At 40.1% G+C, this 17,012-nt stretch overlaps 1 protein-coding gene across 1 annotated transcript in view; it reads right to left on the reverse strand.

Annotated features, from left to right (window-relative positions):
* TBX15 (T-box 15) overlaps positions 1–17,012 on the reverse strand; it is a 92,317-nt gene that overhangs the window by 40,156 nt on the left and 35,149 nt on the right. The gene's annotated exons all lie outside the window — the stretch shown is intronic.

Here is a 17,012-nt window from a genome sequence, read left to right on the forward strand (position 1 = left end):
AGCAATTGAAGCAAACTGCAGAAAAGAGCACACAACAACCTCTATGGGGGAGAAGAAGAAAAAGGCTTGCTCAAAAAACAAGCAACCAAACAAAAAAGTTAGGTTCAACTAGTTTGACAGTCCAGGCTGTCATATTTGGTCAGGGAGCCATTTCTTTGCAAAAATATCTCATTAATGTGTTAGGTAGGTACGGTATTTATATACAACCCTCATTCTCATATAGTAGGGCTAAGATGAAATTTTGCAAATAGCAGTGTTATTTTGAAACAGGGTGCATGCCCACATTATATCAAATTAATTCACAATACATTCTGCAAAGCAATGTGTTTATGTCTTGAGTCTGATTTTTGACAAATTGGCACCAGTATTATATAAATGATTAACAGCAGAATAAAGTGATGTGACACACTCCACCAAAAGGCTCAGGAAGAGCTCTGTGGATTTCAAACAAGATTCAGAAGCACTATTCTTGAGTGTCCTCACTGATCACATAAGTACAAGCAATCTCAGTGAAGGAATAAAACATCTATTTACACTTATTCTCTGCACTTAAAAAAAGAAAGAGATATCCCTGTCTGCATGGGAAACCTAAGGAGACAAAAAGTAACAATCTGTGCTAAAAATGTGATTAAATCATACTATCTAAAATTCCCTCCATACCAAACAAATGCCTTTAAGAACCCTGAGGTCATGGAGGCTGAGTCTCAGGTTTACAGTATTTCTGAGAGACAGTGTCTGCAGGAGCAAGCTTGCACATCAGTGCAGAGGGCAACAGACAAGAAGACACAGGCGTTGAAGATACCACCTGTGGAACCACCAGCCCCATCTCCTGCTACATAGAAACATTTCTGGTAAATCCATTTTGCTGCAGTGATATGGACACAAAGTCTTTGGCTGATAGTAGAAGAGAAACTTCCAGTCCCAAGTGTCACCAGGAAGCATTTATCTTTTGTGAGAGCCCTAGGTGATATCACTAGACAGTGGACATTTTGCTCAAAGGATGTTTCCAGAAAGCTCTGTCAATTATTTAGACAATATGCCAGTACAATGTAGAAATTCTGTAGGACATTAGAAAGGTTCAGGATGTATTGCTCCCAATCCATTTTGGACAGGGACTCCTTTATGTCTCCCATAGACTTCCAAGCTGGGCTGATGCCTTAATAGGTCAATACTTCTAAAGGAGTAACACAAAATTACCAGTGTAGGATTGTTACATAGAGACCAGTACTACACTCAAAACTGATGTCCTAGACACAAGGTGATTCAAGATAATACAAGATACTTGCTGAGGTTCTGTGGCCACAAGACAGATAGAGGTCACTATGCTTACGTCTTCCTAGGGATAGTTAATCACTTTGTCCTTCAACAAAAAGGAAGAGGATGCTTCAAAAATCACAGTAAGACCTTTCTATGTATCTGCTCATGTGCTGAACCAGAAGTCTAACATCTTCTCCTAGGTCATAGAATCACAGAATTCACTAGGTTGGAAAAGACCTCTGAGATCATCAAGTCCAGCCTACGACTGATCACCACCCCATGTCAACTAGACCATGGCACTAAGTGCCACATCCAATCTTTCCTTAGACACCTCCAAGAACAGTGACTCCACCACTTCCCTGGGCAGTCCATTCCAATATCTAATCACCCTTTTTGTGAAGAAATTCTTCCTAATGTTCAACCTAAAATAAAGCTAAACTACACTGAGAGTCTAAAGAGACTGGACCTAGGGAAAACCTTCCATTATGGAGTCCTCCTTCTAAAATGAGGCACAAAACTGTATATTTGAATCTAAAGAGGCTGGTTTAGGCCACATCACTTGTGCTTGGTTTAGGCACTCAGAAACTCAATGCATCCTCTGAAGCAGTATGGTAAATGGCCAACAGATGGCACTTGGCTAGATGCTGTCCCCACATCATTCCAGCATTTCCTGGACAACTTTTCAAACTGGGCATCTGGCTGGAGCCTTGGGGATCCTTGGAAATTAAGCAGAACTGCATGCTGCAGAAAATTAAATATCAGAGGCTTAAGCCCCCTCTCACTGATTTTATGCTGATATCATCCCACTGATTTTACAGACTTTTGGAGGTTTTTTTATTATTATCATGGAAGTGGAAGGAGAGCCACAACCTTTATTTATTAATTCCTTTCCCATTTCTACCATCTCCAGATCACCCTGGAAATCCTCAACTCATAGTTTCTTTTCATCCACAAATTCCCAGGCTTTTTGTTGGCAGATAGGAAGTAAACACCATTCTCACAAGCGTAGTGACTCTGAGGTCAGTATCCCCACTGAATGTCCCAAGATAATGGACAATAACCCCAACCTGTTTCCTGCACCAATACCATGTCTCCTGGGATCAGAACCTTCTTACACAAATCAGCGAGGTGCTACTGCCTGACTTCTTTCTACTACTCAATGGGTTAGTGTTCCTCATGTAAATTCCCTGAGTTTTCATCAGTCTGGTACAAGAGGCAAACCAGCATGTGAAATGTTAAAAGACATTAATTTTCTAAGCAAATTCATACATGAATCTTCAGCAGAGTTTTCACTGCAGCTGGAGCACAGCAGGGATAATGCTCCCCTTATTTAACCAATAAAATAAAAAGAGCTCAGTTTAGTCCTTGGCCATACCATGCAGCTCATGAACTCAACAAATGTTTTACTCCAAGCTATCAAAGAATGTAAACTACAGGAGTGAAAACAATGACAAAAACCTTATATACATGAAACACCACCTACCCAGAGGAGCTCAACAGATTTATTCTCTTCCTCTCATTACTTTTTCTTCTCTTTTTTTTTTTTTTTGTATACATGTAGATATCTAATGTAGATCCTGTCAGATTCCATTAGCGTAAAGATTTCTCTTGGGTGGAATGTGGCAGCTGTTACAAGCTGTTAAGGGTTTGGTTTTTTACTGTTTATTTTTGTTTGCAAGGTTTGTGAACATTTAGTGCAACAGGTGGTCCTTCACTCTCCCCTGCAGTTGACTTGCTGGCCATTAGGACCTGCCAACTAAAAAGAAGGTACAAAATCCTGAACATGTAAGGGCTAAGAAAATTTTGAGGACTTTGGGGGGTTTTGGGATGGTTTTCTCTTATCAACTCAGCAGAAATTAGCAGAGCTGATACCTTGTTTTGCTGCTGGTTGCAGACGGATCTCAAGGTTCTTTTCAGATTTCTAATTTTCAAGCTGGCTTACTGCCACCCCACAAAATCAGCAGCATAAAAACCATGCATATAGCAGTGTGACCATACTGGAATCTTGATACAAAATGTCACAACCGTATGAAAGTGAAAGAACAGATACTCACTAAGTCCAAGCACTTTGGAAGAGTGGAAATTCATCTGACTGTGGTGAGTCAGCTACTGGTGCAACTACTTCAGGTACACAACAGTTTTCCCCTGATTACTAATACTTGGGCAAAAGCTAGAAAAAAACCTCAGTAACTTCAAAAATACATGAGAAGTCTGGCTGTGGGAAAGACGGTAGGAGCAGCAGAGGTGAAGCAAACTGCAGAAAAGTTTGGAGTTCAACAGAGACATTCAAATTAGCATGGTATATTTTGCACAGCTGATCCAGCAATTGCTCTTGCTGTAGGCAAAGGTTTCTATACACTTGGTGATTGTAACCATATGGGACCTACTATACACAACAAATAACAAAAAGATAGTTCTGCAGATGTTCTTATATATTATTTTATCCCCCTGTACTTTTCCATTCACTCACATACCCTACTACCTTAATCATCCCTTCTTCCAGCACTAGGCCCATTAGCAACTTCATACAGCTAGAATTTATAACCTGTTTACCACAGATAATAAAGCTCTAGAATGATTTAGGCTCAAAGGAACCTTTAAAAAATCATCTATTCTATCCCCCAACAATATTCATTATTATTATATTTGTGACTGCAAGTTGCAACCAGTATCAGGATTTTATTGATATGGAGACAATACAATCTTTTCCAAACCAAGAACTTCCTCTATACTCCTGCTACATTGCAATCTCAGGCAGCAGAAGGGAGCATTCAAATAATTAATTTCCAGCCTAAGACCTTTTTTTGAAACCATAGCAGGACAAATTGACATTAACATCAACAAGACTCAAAAAGAAAAAACCAGAACTTGTAGAGATGGGGAAATGTGGCATAGACAAATGAAGAGACCTGATAAGAGTCACAAGTGAAATCAATAGGAGACTAGCTGATTCTGAAGGATTGCTCTGGCACTTTAACTTCTAAGGCTTCTTCATCCTCCTGAAATATAGTTTTATAAGGTGTTTTTGTTAGACCAAAAAAGCATGTAAGATACATTAAAAAAAGGCTGCTCCTACCAAAACTAAGACTGAGTATAAGGCCAGCAAAGTTGTTACACATCTATATCCCCATGGCAAACACAACCAGTAGGATAATATAAAAACAAACAGAAGACAAAAAAAAAACCATGCTGGCTTTGGCTGTAAATGCAAATTTTGCATCAAGTTGACTATGCACTGCCAAGAACTGACTTATTCTTATACTGTTTTATTCTATGTAGGACTCAACAGAGAGACATAAGACCCAGCAAAATAAAAATCACTCTGATTCACTGGTATGCTCCAGCTGCTCTGCTCCACTCCAGCAATGCAAAACAGCTGTAAACCTGGTTTAACTAGCAAGTTAAATTGGGTTTATGGCTTCTTGGTATTGGCAAAGAAGTACAAAGCAGCTGGCACTTACTAGTATACTTGACCCTGGGGGTTTGCCCTTAAAAGTTAACTTTTGCTCCAGCCAGAAGAAAGAATATCAGCCACAGTTAAATTTTAAAATAGGGTTTTTATCTCACAATCTATTGTAACTTTTTAAGTATGCCAAGAAAAAGAAAATGTACACATTATGCCAACATACAGTTTAGGACCAGGTATTCAAGATACCAGCTCCAGTCCTGAGCTGCCTCAACTGAAAATGGAGATGTTGACTGCTGGGCTCTGAACTCATCCTTGGCAAATACAAATTCTCATTACAGTAGTGTAAGCTAGGTGGCCAAGAGTGTTCTGAGTAGTGTCACAGCATAGGATTTTTTTGTAGACTTCATATGAAATCCTATCTCTCAGGAAAACTTCCTGCAACTCATCAATTCATGCTTTAGACTACCTATCATAACTAAAAATATCCCATCAAATAGATGTCAACAAAAAACCTGTCCTATAAACTTTCCAATCTATGTTTTTTTTGCTTAGAAGTAGCTTATAAGCATAATTTTTCCCAGTAGAGGCTTCTGTCCAATCACATTTCAGGAGAACAAAATCCACTGAAATCGCAAAACTTGGACTCAGAGTTTGATGTTGTATTATTGTTTTCCGGAAAACAAAAATAGCTTGGGTCTTCAGTATGTCAGACTAGCTTTGTGGAAAATGCAATTTGAAATCTAAGTGTAGAGGAAACCAAGAAATTCCTAAAATTCCCTGAGGAGATTCTCTGCAGCTGTCAGTCAGAATTGACTTAGGACAAGGAATCACCAGCACAGCCTCACGAAAAGACTTCTCAGTAGCAAATATTTAGAAAGCCTATACTTAAAATAGTAGAGGGCTTTAAAAGAGCATGCAGAAAAATAATATTCAGTTAAATGAGAATTAAAAATAAAAGACCATAATACTGAAAAAAATGCAGTAGAACACAGAGAACAGTAACCTTTAAAAACATGAGAAGTAATAGGGGGAAAGTGGGATGTTATTAGAAGAAGGAGGTGAAATTGATGACAACTTTAATCTGGCCAAGATCCTGAACTGTACAGACTACAAAGAATATGTCTGGCCCATGTCCAAGGGTTTGTGTAAAATTAAAGAGTGGAAATGCTCTTGAAAGTTAGGAAAACTAAAAAAAATAAGAGACCAGGCATCAGATACATTATATGCTGTAGCCTGTAAACATGGAGTCATTATTCTTATAAATAAAACCATACAACAAATATTTAGAGACCAACCCAAATGAAAATGTTGGCTCTAAATAACCACAAATTGTGCAGGAGTTTGAAACTAGATCCCAGCTCTGTGGCAGGCCCTTCCCTGATGGAAACGGGCACCAACTCTGGGACAGTCTGTTTCTGGATTTTGCGGCTTGGACTGCTCTCTGCCAGATAGGAAAAAAAAAAGCATTCATAAAAAAAAGAAAACATGGCACAAGATTAATGCTGCAGAGGTATCTATTCTGTCTGAAACCAGTGTGAAATTGTTGAGAAATTTATAATGCCTGCGAAGTCCAGAAAATATTGACCTTTTTGTAGGCATAAACACAGCTCAAACAAAAGAAGCTTAACATTTTAAGTACATTATTATTTAGCTGATATTTGGTGGCCAAGAAAACACAGGGAAAGAAACATTATATATATTTCCCTATACCATGGGGGTTATCATGACAGCAGTATCAGGGAGCCAGATGGAGGAAAGAGTCCAACTCTTTCCTGAGTCCTTCTGAACTCTTGGTACTGCTGTCATGTGGCAGTGAGTTCCACAATTTAATGGTGCACACAAGACAAAAAGTACTTTTTCACTTTAAAATGCATTGCCTTTTTGGTATGACTGTCCATTTGCTGCAGTGTTATAACAAGATAAATACTACTTTAGGTATTTCCTTTTTAAGTGCAACTATTTCAAAAGGAAATCATTAGAAAATTTCCATGGGAATGGTTTCACAAGAAAAAATGCATCTCCATTAAGCTGAAGTTTCAAGTTTAAATTGTTCGTTTCATTCACAATCTACCATTTTCTTTTGGGAAAAGAGTAATTATCAGGCCAGTCCTGTTGAACTGATGTTTGGGTTTGTAATAGTTCAACAAATCATTAGAGTACATTTTTTTCCTCCACATGCTACATTAGCCAAACTGTCTTTCAGACCTCCCACACCCCTTTCTGAGCCAGACTTTGGAAGACTATCTGCCCTCACACAATTTTGATTCTCCTCTACCTAAACTTCTTGACTGTAACCCAAATCCTTTCAGATTTTATTCATAACAAAGCTTCTTCTTGACTCTAAACATTTTAATTGCTTGCTTGCAGAATCTGTCCTATTTTTGTTACATGCGTGCATACACATACAAAGATACATAAATATACGTATGGGATTGAATTCCTAAAAATGCATTTTAGTTTTAAATTAGTGATCTACCACTGGCTTACATAGCAGAAATTACAGTATTTTTAATAGTACTTTCCATTAAATTTCTCGCAACCTAATGTTCCGTTTGCTGTTTTGATCACCTCCGCAGAGTAACCAGATGTTTTTACTAAACAATGAGCCTGGGGTATTTTTCACAAGTGATAAACATATTCTTCCTTTTATTTGCTTCACACAAAACTGACTTGCATCCAAATCGACCAATTTTCCTGCCTCTGACTATGTAGCCATACAGGTAGGGTTGAGAGAAAAGATTCTCCAAAAGTGTCTGAGTGTGGTGCTAGTGTTTTTTAGCTTCTAGTGTTTCAAGACCAAGCCAGAAACATAAAAAATATATTTTTAAAAGCAACAAAATGGGGGATAGAGTTGGCATTGGTTCATGGGGGACAGAACCATGAGAGACTGAATAGGCTACAGCACTGCATTACAAGTGTATGGTGCATGGACCAGGAAAAGATGTGTTAGGAACTTCAATCAAGCCTGTGCTATGAAAGGTAACTATGTCATATAAACACAATTTAATTTGAAATCTGAAATATCACTCACACATGCCAAGCCATAAATGGAATTTGCCCCCCAAAAGTATTCTAAAATCCCTTGGCTTTCATGTACTTCCACAGAGGAAAAGTAGCACAAAACTCTTGACTTAGCGTGAAGGATCAGTCTCAGTGCATGTATTCTTTCCTTTTTCCTTAACATCCGTGCTCCTTAGATGTGTATTTGTGGCTTGGCCTTTTTTCTTTTCTTTTAGTAACTGTCTTCAGCTCAAGCTCCCAAAGTCACATCCTGACACACTCTGCCAACCGCAATCCCACACGTCAAAGTCCCTACATGCAATCACCCACACTGATTCCAGGAAGCACACACTGCTGGATTTTGTTGCCTTCCACTGAGCCACCCTGATTTACGCCTGCTGAAGTTCTGGTCCAGAGTGTGATAACACCTACACTCCACAGTTGTCCCACACGTGTATATCCTATTATCCAAACAACAGATGCACCAGCACGCATTCACACACATATTCCAACATCTGGCAATCACAGCTAACTGTAATAACTCCATGAACTTCATTCATCTTTACAAAACTCACAAACACTTCATCTATACAACCACTGAAGAGGTGCCTAACCCTTTTCACTTCACTGAAAGAAGTATATGCTTTTAATGTGGCATTTACAGTCACACACGGGGAAATACAAAGAATCACTTGCACTTACTCTAAAAGCACATATTTAGTCCTTCTGAATAACAGGGCATGAATGGCTCTTGACATAAACACTTCACAGGTGTAGCACACAGTGTGCATACAGATATAAATCTCTCTATTTTTCAGTCATACCCGTATGTGTGCCTACATGCCCTTACTGGTATGAGACTCACTTTTCCACTTCCTGGTTAGAAGTCATGCCAGAATATAACTGATAAAAGGAAATGGAGAATCATGTCCAGATATCTGTTAACTTAAAAACACACCACTGTTCAACACTAAAATTGATACTTTCCAGTCTGTTTTCCTTAGCTTCTCTCATTCACATCTAATCTAAATTATATATTCAAGGAGAATATGGGCAAAAACTTCTATCGTTTTTGTTTCATATTGTATGCAAAATACCTTAATTCAGAATGCCTGTGCCTGCCTGACTCTCAGTTCAGCACACTGGAAACAATGGGATGCCCCACTGTGATGTTCTCAGGAAACTCTACCTTACAGCAAAATATGCTAAAAAGTGCACAGTCTGGAGACACTGGAGTTGCAAAAGTCTCAGGTTTGCCCAATTCCCCCACGGGTAATGTCAGTGCATCTGTAGTGACCTCAGAAACTGGTTGGCTTCTGTGACCTCAGATAGTACCCTCTAGGGCTGGTAAAAACAGGGCTAGTAATTTTCTGTGTATGAATATCCACACATTTTCAACCATGCAGAACTAAACTATTTTGTAACTCATTCTTTTGAAACCTTTAAAAGCATGTACTACACTTGGAAAATTATATGCACATTTTGAGTTTATTGAGGGTTTTTTTCCAACCATCTTTTCTGTAAAAAATTAGGGGGGTTGACAGTGGAAAGAATGGCTTGCTGTATCTTACTGCAGATGCAAAGAAGAAATTCTACTGAATTACTTTGGAACTTCTTGTTAGAAGATGAGGATGAACATTTTCATGTGGAAGGGAAATCTGCAAAATTCTCAAAGTTTTCAATCACAACTACAAGTAAGAAGGTATTCCACATATTCCATATATTCCATATATTTTTGAAGTAGAAAACAAGACTTTACATCACCATTAACTTCTATTTTAGCCTTCTTGATGTGAGTTTAAAATAATATCAACAGATATGCGATAGCACATTGAATCTGCAGTCTCCATACGTCTCCCAAAATGCCCTGTTCAACCTCACTCTGCCATCCAGCATTAGAACTTGCATACTGAGACATTCCTACCACACTTAGGGGTTTCTATCACAAACAACTGTGGCACAAAGAAAGCTGATGGTGTACTACTGTAGAAAATGCACAGAATGGAAAGTCAAAATCGTTCAAACTAGAGCCTAGAGATGGAAAGACCACTATGGACACCAACACACCAAGAATTCAGTGCCTGCCAATCCTATTAGTACTTGGTATCATTTAGCATATCCCTAATGTCTAAATGAAGCATATCCCTAAGGTCTTGATGAAAAAATGTGTGACTTTCCTGATATCCAGAGGATTCCTCACATTCTTCCAAGACACTGCTGTAGATTTTTCTTACTGCTCAGCTCAAGAAGAACGCAGAGGAAAAGCAAGAGTTTAATCTGTCATTGGGGTTTCATTAAGAACAGGGTATAAGAGCATAAGCAGCCAAATAGCATATCCCTTATTATTCTTCCAAACATAGTATTTCATAATTTTATTTATTATCTCTGGTGCTCTTGTGCATCCTCCCATGCCCTCCTTACTGCTGACATGCTGCCATCTGTGGCTCAAAACTTTCTTTCAGCCCGTCCCAACCTGCAGCATGAGATGGTTGGAGAGAAGCACTGAACTAATAAGACATCCACCCGTCCTTGTGTGGGAAAAGAGGAGAAGAAAAAGACAGTTTCAAAAGAACATACTTTCCTCCCCCTCTCCCAACTCTCCCTTCAATCATACTGCTATCACCTTCTTCTTGTGTGGTAAAATTTGATGTGAAAAGCAGCCCGTGCTTGTCTCTGATGCTGCTAAGCTTGACCATGTGGTTACAGGAGGAGGCAGCAATTTCCTCTCCCAGTACAGTTTCGAAGCCCCACAGCGATGCTTCAAAGTGAAGCTGTGACCCACCCCTTCCAGCCTGGAGCCCAGCAGGGTCTGAAAAGCAGCTGGGCTCCTCTTCAGTGAGATGTGTTATGGAAGGCAGAGAAGGAGATGGAGGGAAAGGACGAGGCTAAAACAGAAGTTAAACAAATATATAGAGTAAGAAAGAAGGAGGAAGAGGTTGGGGATTAAGATAGCTTATTGGAAGTGGCTTCTTGGTACCAAACGCTGTAGAGAGAAAACAGTCCAGGAAGCATCACAACCTTACACCTTCTCACAAAATGCACCAGCAGAAAGAATGACAGTGAGCCAGGGGAATGTCCTCAATGCCACACAATTCTTTCCCTCCCTTTCCATGGCTCATGTCAGACAGTTTTGCTTTCTGACTGCAGGTCTGATCTGCTGAGCAGATCAGCTCATTTCCTCCTGAGTGCATCAGGTAAGTATGGACCTGTTAACCCCTGTCATCATCTTTCTTGCCAACTTACATTTCATGATGGAGAAAAATATTAACATAATAGGGAAATGAAAGGTGCTTCAACAGGACACTCTTGGTTGCTTAAAGCACCCAAAATCCTGACTGGGAATCTGTTTTATGGCTCCTGAGACTGTGGGTTTTACTTAAATTTTATGATGTTTAGGGGTAAAGAAATTAGCACTAAAAGCCTTTCTCTGAGCAGACAGTATGCCTCACAACACTCCTTCCTAACAACACAGTACAGTTGCTGGCAAGTTCCAGTGAGGCACAGAGACAAAAATCAAAACAAAATGAAAAAAAATGAAACAGAATAAAAATAAAATAAAATAATAAAATAAAATAAAATAAAAGTGTCTGGCTGAAATTAAATGGCTATTTCCATGGCTGAATCTCAAGATATCTTTGGAAAATGCTAGTTTTGTAGCCACCCTTGCCTTTCTACTACTAAAACAGGTCAGGATATTTACAGAAATGTAAACTAATGAACTTTGTCGGCCTCACTGGAAAATAGGAGCAATGTGTTTTCCCTGGAAAGCAGCAAAGCAAGTCCCACATTGCATCTATTACATCCCCTGCCTCTCCCTAACTCTCTCTGCAACCAAGGCAAGTCCCTCACAAGCTCATTATATTGAATATTTCACAGAAAGACAGCAAACTGTCTTTTATGTATTTCACTCTAAAAAATGTGCCTTTCTTGCAAGGAAGACACAGCTAGAGAATAACCAATTCCACTGTTTACTTAATGGAAGGAACTGGGAAGGTCAGATCCACGAGACATGCCTTGTGTAATAACTGTGGTGCTTTAAATTCAGGAAGGCATCTCCACATGGACTTACAGGGCTGTTTAGGCAGCAAGCATGACTTTGTGTTTTTTCTTGAATAACGAATATCTTACACTGATTGGCAATCAAATAAATATTCAATATGAACTTCCTGTGCAGAGAAGCCCTCAGAGTACAGAACAAGTATCCTGTGCAGGACATTGCTAGGTCAAACTATGGTGTCCACCCCAACTGCCTCCACCCCACCCACTCATCCAGCCTCACACCTCCAAAACTTGTTCTTCTCGGGCCCCTTGTGTTTCAAGCAGCAAGAGGTCACTGAGCACTCTCTGGAGGGACAGGTGGCAGAGTGCCTCCCATTCCACAGCACAGCCAGGAGGCACGTGCTGTCCCCCACATTGAAACCTGAGCCACAACAATCCCCTCCTTCTGGAAAGGCTGCAACAAAGAGCAATAATCCCTCATCCCTGGGAAGACCATGGTTCTCTCCTACATGTAACACAGGGCACATGCACCAGCACATGCCTCCTGCAACGAGCCAGGTGTGCTGCACCTCCAAATGTGGCATCATGCTGTTCCCTTGCTACCCTGCACGTAACCCATTATACAGCAGCAAGCGTTGTCAGATGTACAGCAGGGAAGGGATATGGGAATGGGGGTTATGGTCAGTTCATCTTATGTTTCTGCCACTGCTTCCTCCTCAGGGAGAGGAGTCCATTCCCTGCTCTAGCGTGGAGTGCCTCCTGTGGGAGACAGTCCTTCACAAAGTTCTCCAACATGAGTCCTTATCATAGGCTGCAGTTCTTCGTGAATTGCTCCAGCATGGGTCTCTTTCCACAGGGTGCAGTCCTTCAGGAACAGGTTACTCAGCGTGAGTCCCCACAGGGTCACAAGTCCTGCCAATAAAACCACTCCAGCATAGGCTTCTTTCTCCATGGGTCCACAGGTTCTGCCAGGGCTCCCCACAGGATTATGGCCTTCTCTCAGGCATCCACCTGCTCTGGTGTGGAGTTCTCCACAGACTGCAGGTGAATCTCTGCTCCCCTGTGGACCTCCATGGGCTGCATAGGGACAACCTGCTTCACTGTGGTCTTCACCACGGGCTTCAGGGGAATCTCTGCTCCAGCATCTGAAGCACCTTCTTCCTCTCCTTCTTCACTGACCTTGATGTCTGCAGGGTTGTTTCTCTCACATATTCTCACTACGCTCTTCTCTGGCCACAATTTCTTCTGCTCAATGATTTTTTTCCCTCTTAAATATATTATCACAGAGGTATTAGTGCCATCACTCATGGGCTCAGCCATAATCTGTAAGATTCGTAAGCACCACTAATTATAAGATTTGTCAGTACTGGCGTGTTGTTCACTGCTAAATCATTTTTATGTAATCTAACACAGTCCTTCCACAGTTACGTTTGTGTAAAACACCATTGCAAGGATAAACTTCTCATTTTATTCCAATGGTCCCACCTGACCTCTCTGCTGGACCGTATTCCTCTACTCTCTTCCCTTTTTCTGGCACATCATACAAAACATTAAAATCTCCTCTCAAAAACCTGATAGGCCTTTACTGTGTCCCTCCATATCCACTGAAGTTATTGAAAGGCTCTCAGTACCAGCAGCTGTTTCCAGAGTGCTACAGGCCTCACCAAGCATCTTTGTGACTTCTCCTATGGCACCTTTCACACACAGGAGGAAACATTTACACAAAAAGATCACTCTTCTCCCTTCAATCCTTTCTTCATACTTGTCCCCACCAGACCCATTTGAAAGTCCTGGCAACAGTTACTGTACAGCCCAGCTCATCACAGTCACCCACTAATCAATGTCATCTGAAGGGGAAAATGCTCTGGCATAACCACGTCCCTGTAGTTAAACTCCTATAGTCTAGGAGTTTAGCTAAACAGTTTAGACTACATAAACAGTCTAGTTTATGCATAATTTCCATGAACACACATGCACACCAGCACCTGTGAATGAAGGAGATGAGCTGCAAAAAGTACACCACTTTGTCTCATTAGTTGACAAATGATGGCACTGGGGTCACACTGTAATGCATAGGCACCAGGGGATACTGAGACCACCCTCACAAACTTTTCCATGTATTTTTTGCTTTTAAGGCCTAATTTCCTATGACATTCCTGTAATGCTTAAAAAACAGTATTTGCTTGCAGGAGGCAATGTATTTAAAAGAGAAGAATAACTTCCCAGTTTTATATCAATTAAGTCAGGAGATGCTCCATAGCATTCAACATCACTTTGTGGTTCCCTCACTCTTGCTGTAAACAGGACTGGGCAGAGAAGCTTGGGAATTGGCAAGGAACTAAGCAGGAAACCTGCAGCCAGTGAATACTGCTTCTGTCCCATCCCCACACACTGACCCACTAAATGAGTTGTGCAGACTGTTGGTGCAAGGGCTGTGTGCTGTTCTTTCACCCTCAGAGTGAGGGTGGCACAGCATCCAGCTTCAGAGGAACTACAGTATGTGTACTTCCAGCTAAAATGTTTGTTTATCTCCTATACTGAGCTGCTGGAGTGGAGCCAAGTAGCCTTCACGCTGCTTAGCATCTGACCCACTGTTTTTTCTGATTTTATTGTAACTCTTTTACAGTATCATTGCTTTTTCACACTTCATTTCTTTCACAGTCCTTAGACTGTCTATATACGCCCAATGATTTCCTGCACATGATTTCCTCCCATTTATTTATGTACTCAAATACTCCTCAACTTTTTATTTCAAAGTTTTGAAAAGCACTCAAAAGAATCTGCCAGAAACATACAGCTCTTGAATAAAAAGCATATTACAGTTCATAGAAATTAGTCAACAGGCCAGTACAGTATGTCTAAGAATGAATAGGGCTTTTAAACTTTATAAGGCAGCATGGTTGCCTTGATAGTTCAAACCACCAGAAAGCAAAAACCTCTGTAGTAGCATTGACTGTTTTAGTACAGATCCCAATATCCCAATAAATGCTTTATTTTCCTCATGCAATTTAAATCAATTCTATGCAGAATTTCTGACAGAAAACTATTATATTCCAGTTTCTTCAATGAGCTCAAGCAATTTCTTACTTATTTTAGACCAAGGTTGGTTTTAGGGCATTTGCACAAGGGTTACACATGTGCAAGAGCAAAGACACACATCTGCTTACACACAATGTCCTTAAGCCTCTGCCAGGAGTATTTCCCTGTGTCTGTGTTCAGCTGTGCTAAAGCATCCTGGGGAAGACCAAACTGAATCACACTTTTGAGAATTGCTCATGATTAATTCACAGTTGCTACCTCAGGGCAGCAGTAAATCCATTAATATTCACCATTGGCCAGGAAGCCTTCCTGTATAAACACAAAACCCTCACCTAGAAGTTGGGCTCACTGACAATGCCTGAGGACTTGCACAGACTTTCTCAAGTTATTGCTTACAGCACCACTGTCAGCTTTATAGCAGATAGATCCACCATACAGTCTTAAAACAATTTCACCTTGTTAATGCTAGTACCAGTTCAATAGCTTTTGCACCCACGTATTTCACTGAAAAAGAACATCCTGCACAGGGTGTGGAATGAGGAAGACAGGCTCTAAGAGAAAAGAAATATGAAAGCAGCTACAGACAGGAGGAACCTGGTCAGCAAATCCCTTCTCCCAGCCTGTATCCCTTCACACTCTTCCCTATTTCCTTACCATAGGCAGTAACAAGTGGCAGTCACTGATGCTTTCTAAGGTTACGCGCTACATGAGTGTTTAGAGAAGTAAACAGACACAACAGGCAGTTTCCTTGCTCTGCTCCTAAAGTCAGACCATCCAGCAGGGAACATTGTAGGAGAAACACAGGTGAATTTTAGGTTCAAACCAGTTACTGACTCAGGAAAGTTAACCTCCAGACTTTTGCCAAACACTCCAGATTTTTATTTTTAATATCATAGACCTTGTGAGGCCTAAGGCTCTTTGCTCCCAATAGTTATAGATCTGGCAAATAAAGTCTGTCGGAAAGAGCAGCAAGAAGAAAACGAAGAGAAAAAGAGTAGAAGAAGCAAGATGAAAAGGACCTAGAAGGACACAGTGGATGGAAATAGATGATGTGGTGAGGTTACAGGGAGAGAACTAATTTAAGAAAGAGGAAAAGAAAATTAAAAAAAAAAAAAGGCCAAGGGCTTGATGAAATAAAGGAATAGGGGGAAAATAAAGCAAAAAGAGAAAATCTGCCCACACATACACAAAATAATTCAGTGACTGCAGACTTACTAAGAAATTAAATCACTGAAAACATTCTCAAGAATTTCCTTGTTGCTTGAAAGCTAATGAAAACACTCAGGAGCCACCTCTCCTGTCACAGGGAAGGCTACAATACTTCTTATTTACTAAAATTAAGCCTTTGACTGTAAGATTTCCTAAAAGACCTGTTGGCTCATATTCATCCCAAAACTCTTCTAGACCGTCCTGAGTCTGGATGTTTTCAGGGGAAACAGGTAGAAATATTTTAGGTTGCAGTAGTAAGAAAGGGGAGAAAGCACAGGAGAAGGAGAATGGAAAAAAAAGTTGAAGAAATCAGTGGGAGAAGAGATTAGAAGAAGAAAAGACAGTAAAGATCTATAGCAGCACAGTTTTAAAAAAACACAGAGGAACTAATAAAGCTAAATAAACATAAAGACATTAAAAGAACATTAGAAAGACATAAAAATATGAATGAAAAACATACAGCGAAAACAGATAATGGAAAATGCAAGTCAAGCTGTAATTCAGAAATTACTCTGACACGCTAAATGGTTTGAACACCTTCCCAGTGCTCCCTAAGTATAATTTCTATACATCTGTGAGATACCCAATTGCATGAAACAGACAACCACATGCAGGTGGGCACAAAGCCACATATGCTGGATTATGGAGGAAATCTATGAAACTCCTCTAATATTGAATCTTAACCTGCCAGTGTATTTCTCTGTGTGCTTTCAATTCAGTACAAAGCAATTCTCACCTCAATCACAGCAGTTACATTATGTACTTCAATGGCATTTTTCCTCATTTACAGTGATACTGGAGATTTTTAATTGTTCTCCACTGTGCTTTCTTTCTGCACAGGTATAGCTCAGACAGAAAAATAAAGGAGAACAAGCTCTGCAGCATAACACACTAGAGAAAATATTCCTACATCACCATCTCATATTCAAATGCTCTTGCAGAGGATCTTGGAATGGACTTAAACAGGCAGCCAAAGCCAGGACTTTCCATACTGTCCTGTGGAAGGTCACATAGAAGCAATTATAGGTTGATTTGGAAAACATGTAAAGATAATGTGCAAGACAACAGATGACATCACATAACCACTGTCATATCATTT

The sequence above is a fragment of the Corapipo altera genome, unplaced genomic scaffold, assembly GCF_003945725.1.
Source record: "Corapipo altera isolate COAL_440 unplaced genomic scaffold, ASM394572v1 61, whole genome shotgun sequence".
NCBI classification, from domain to species: domain Eukaryota; kingdom Metazoa; phylum Chordata; class Aves; order Passeriformes; family Pipridae; genus Corapipo; species Corapipo altera.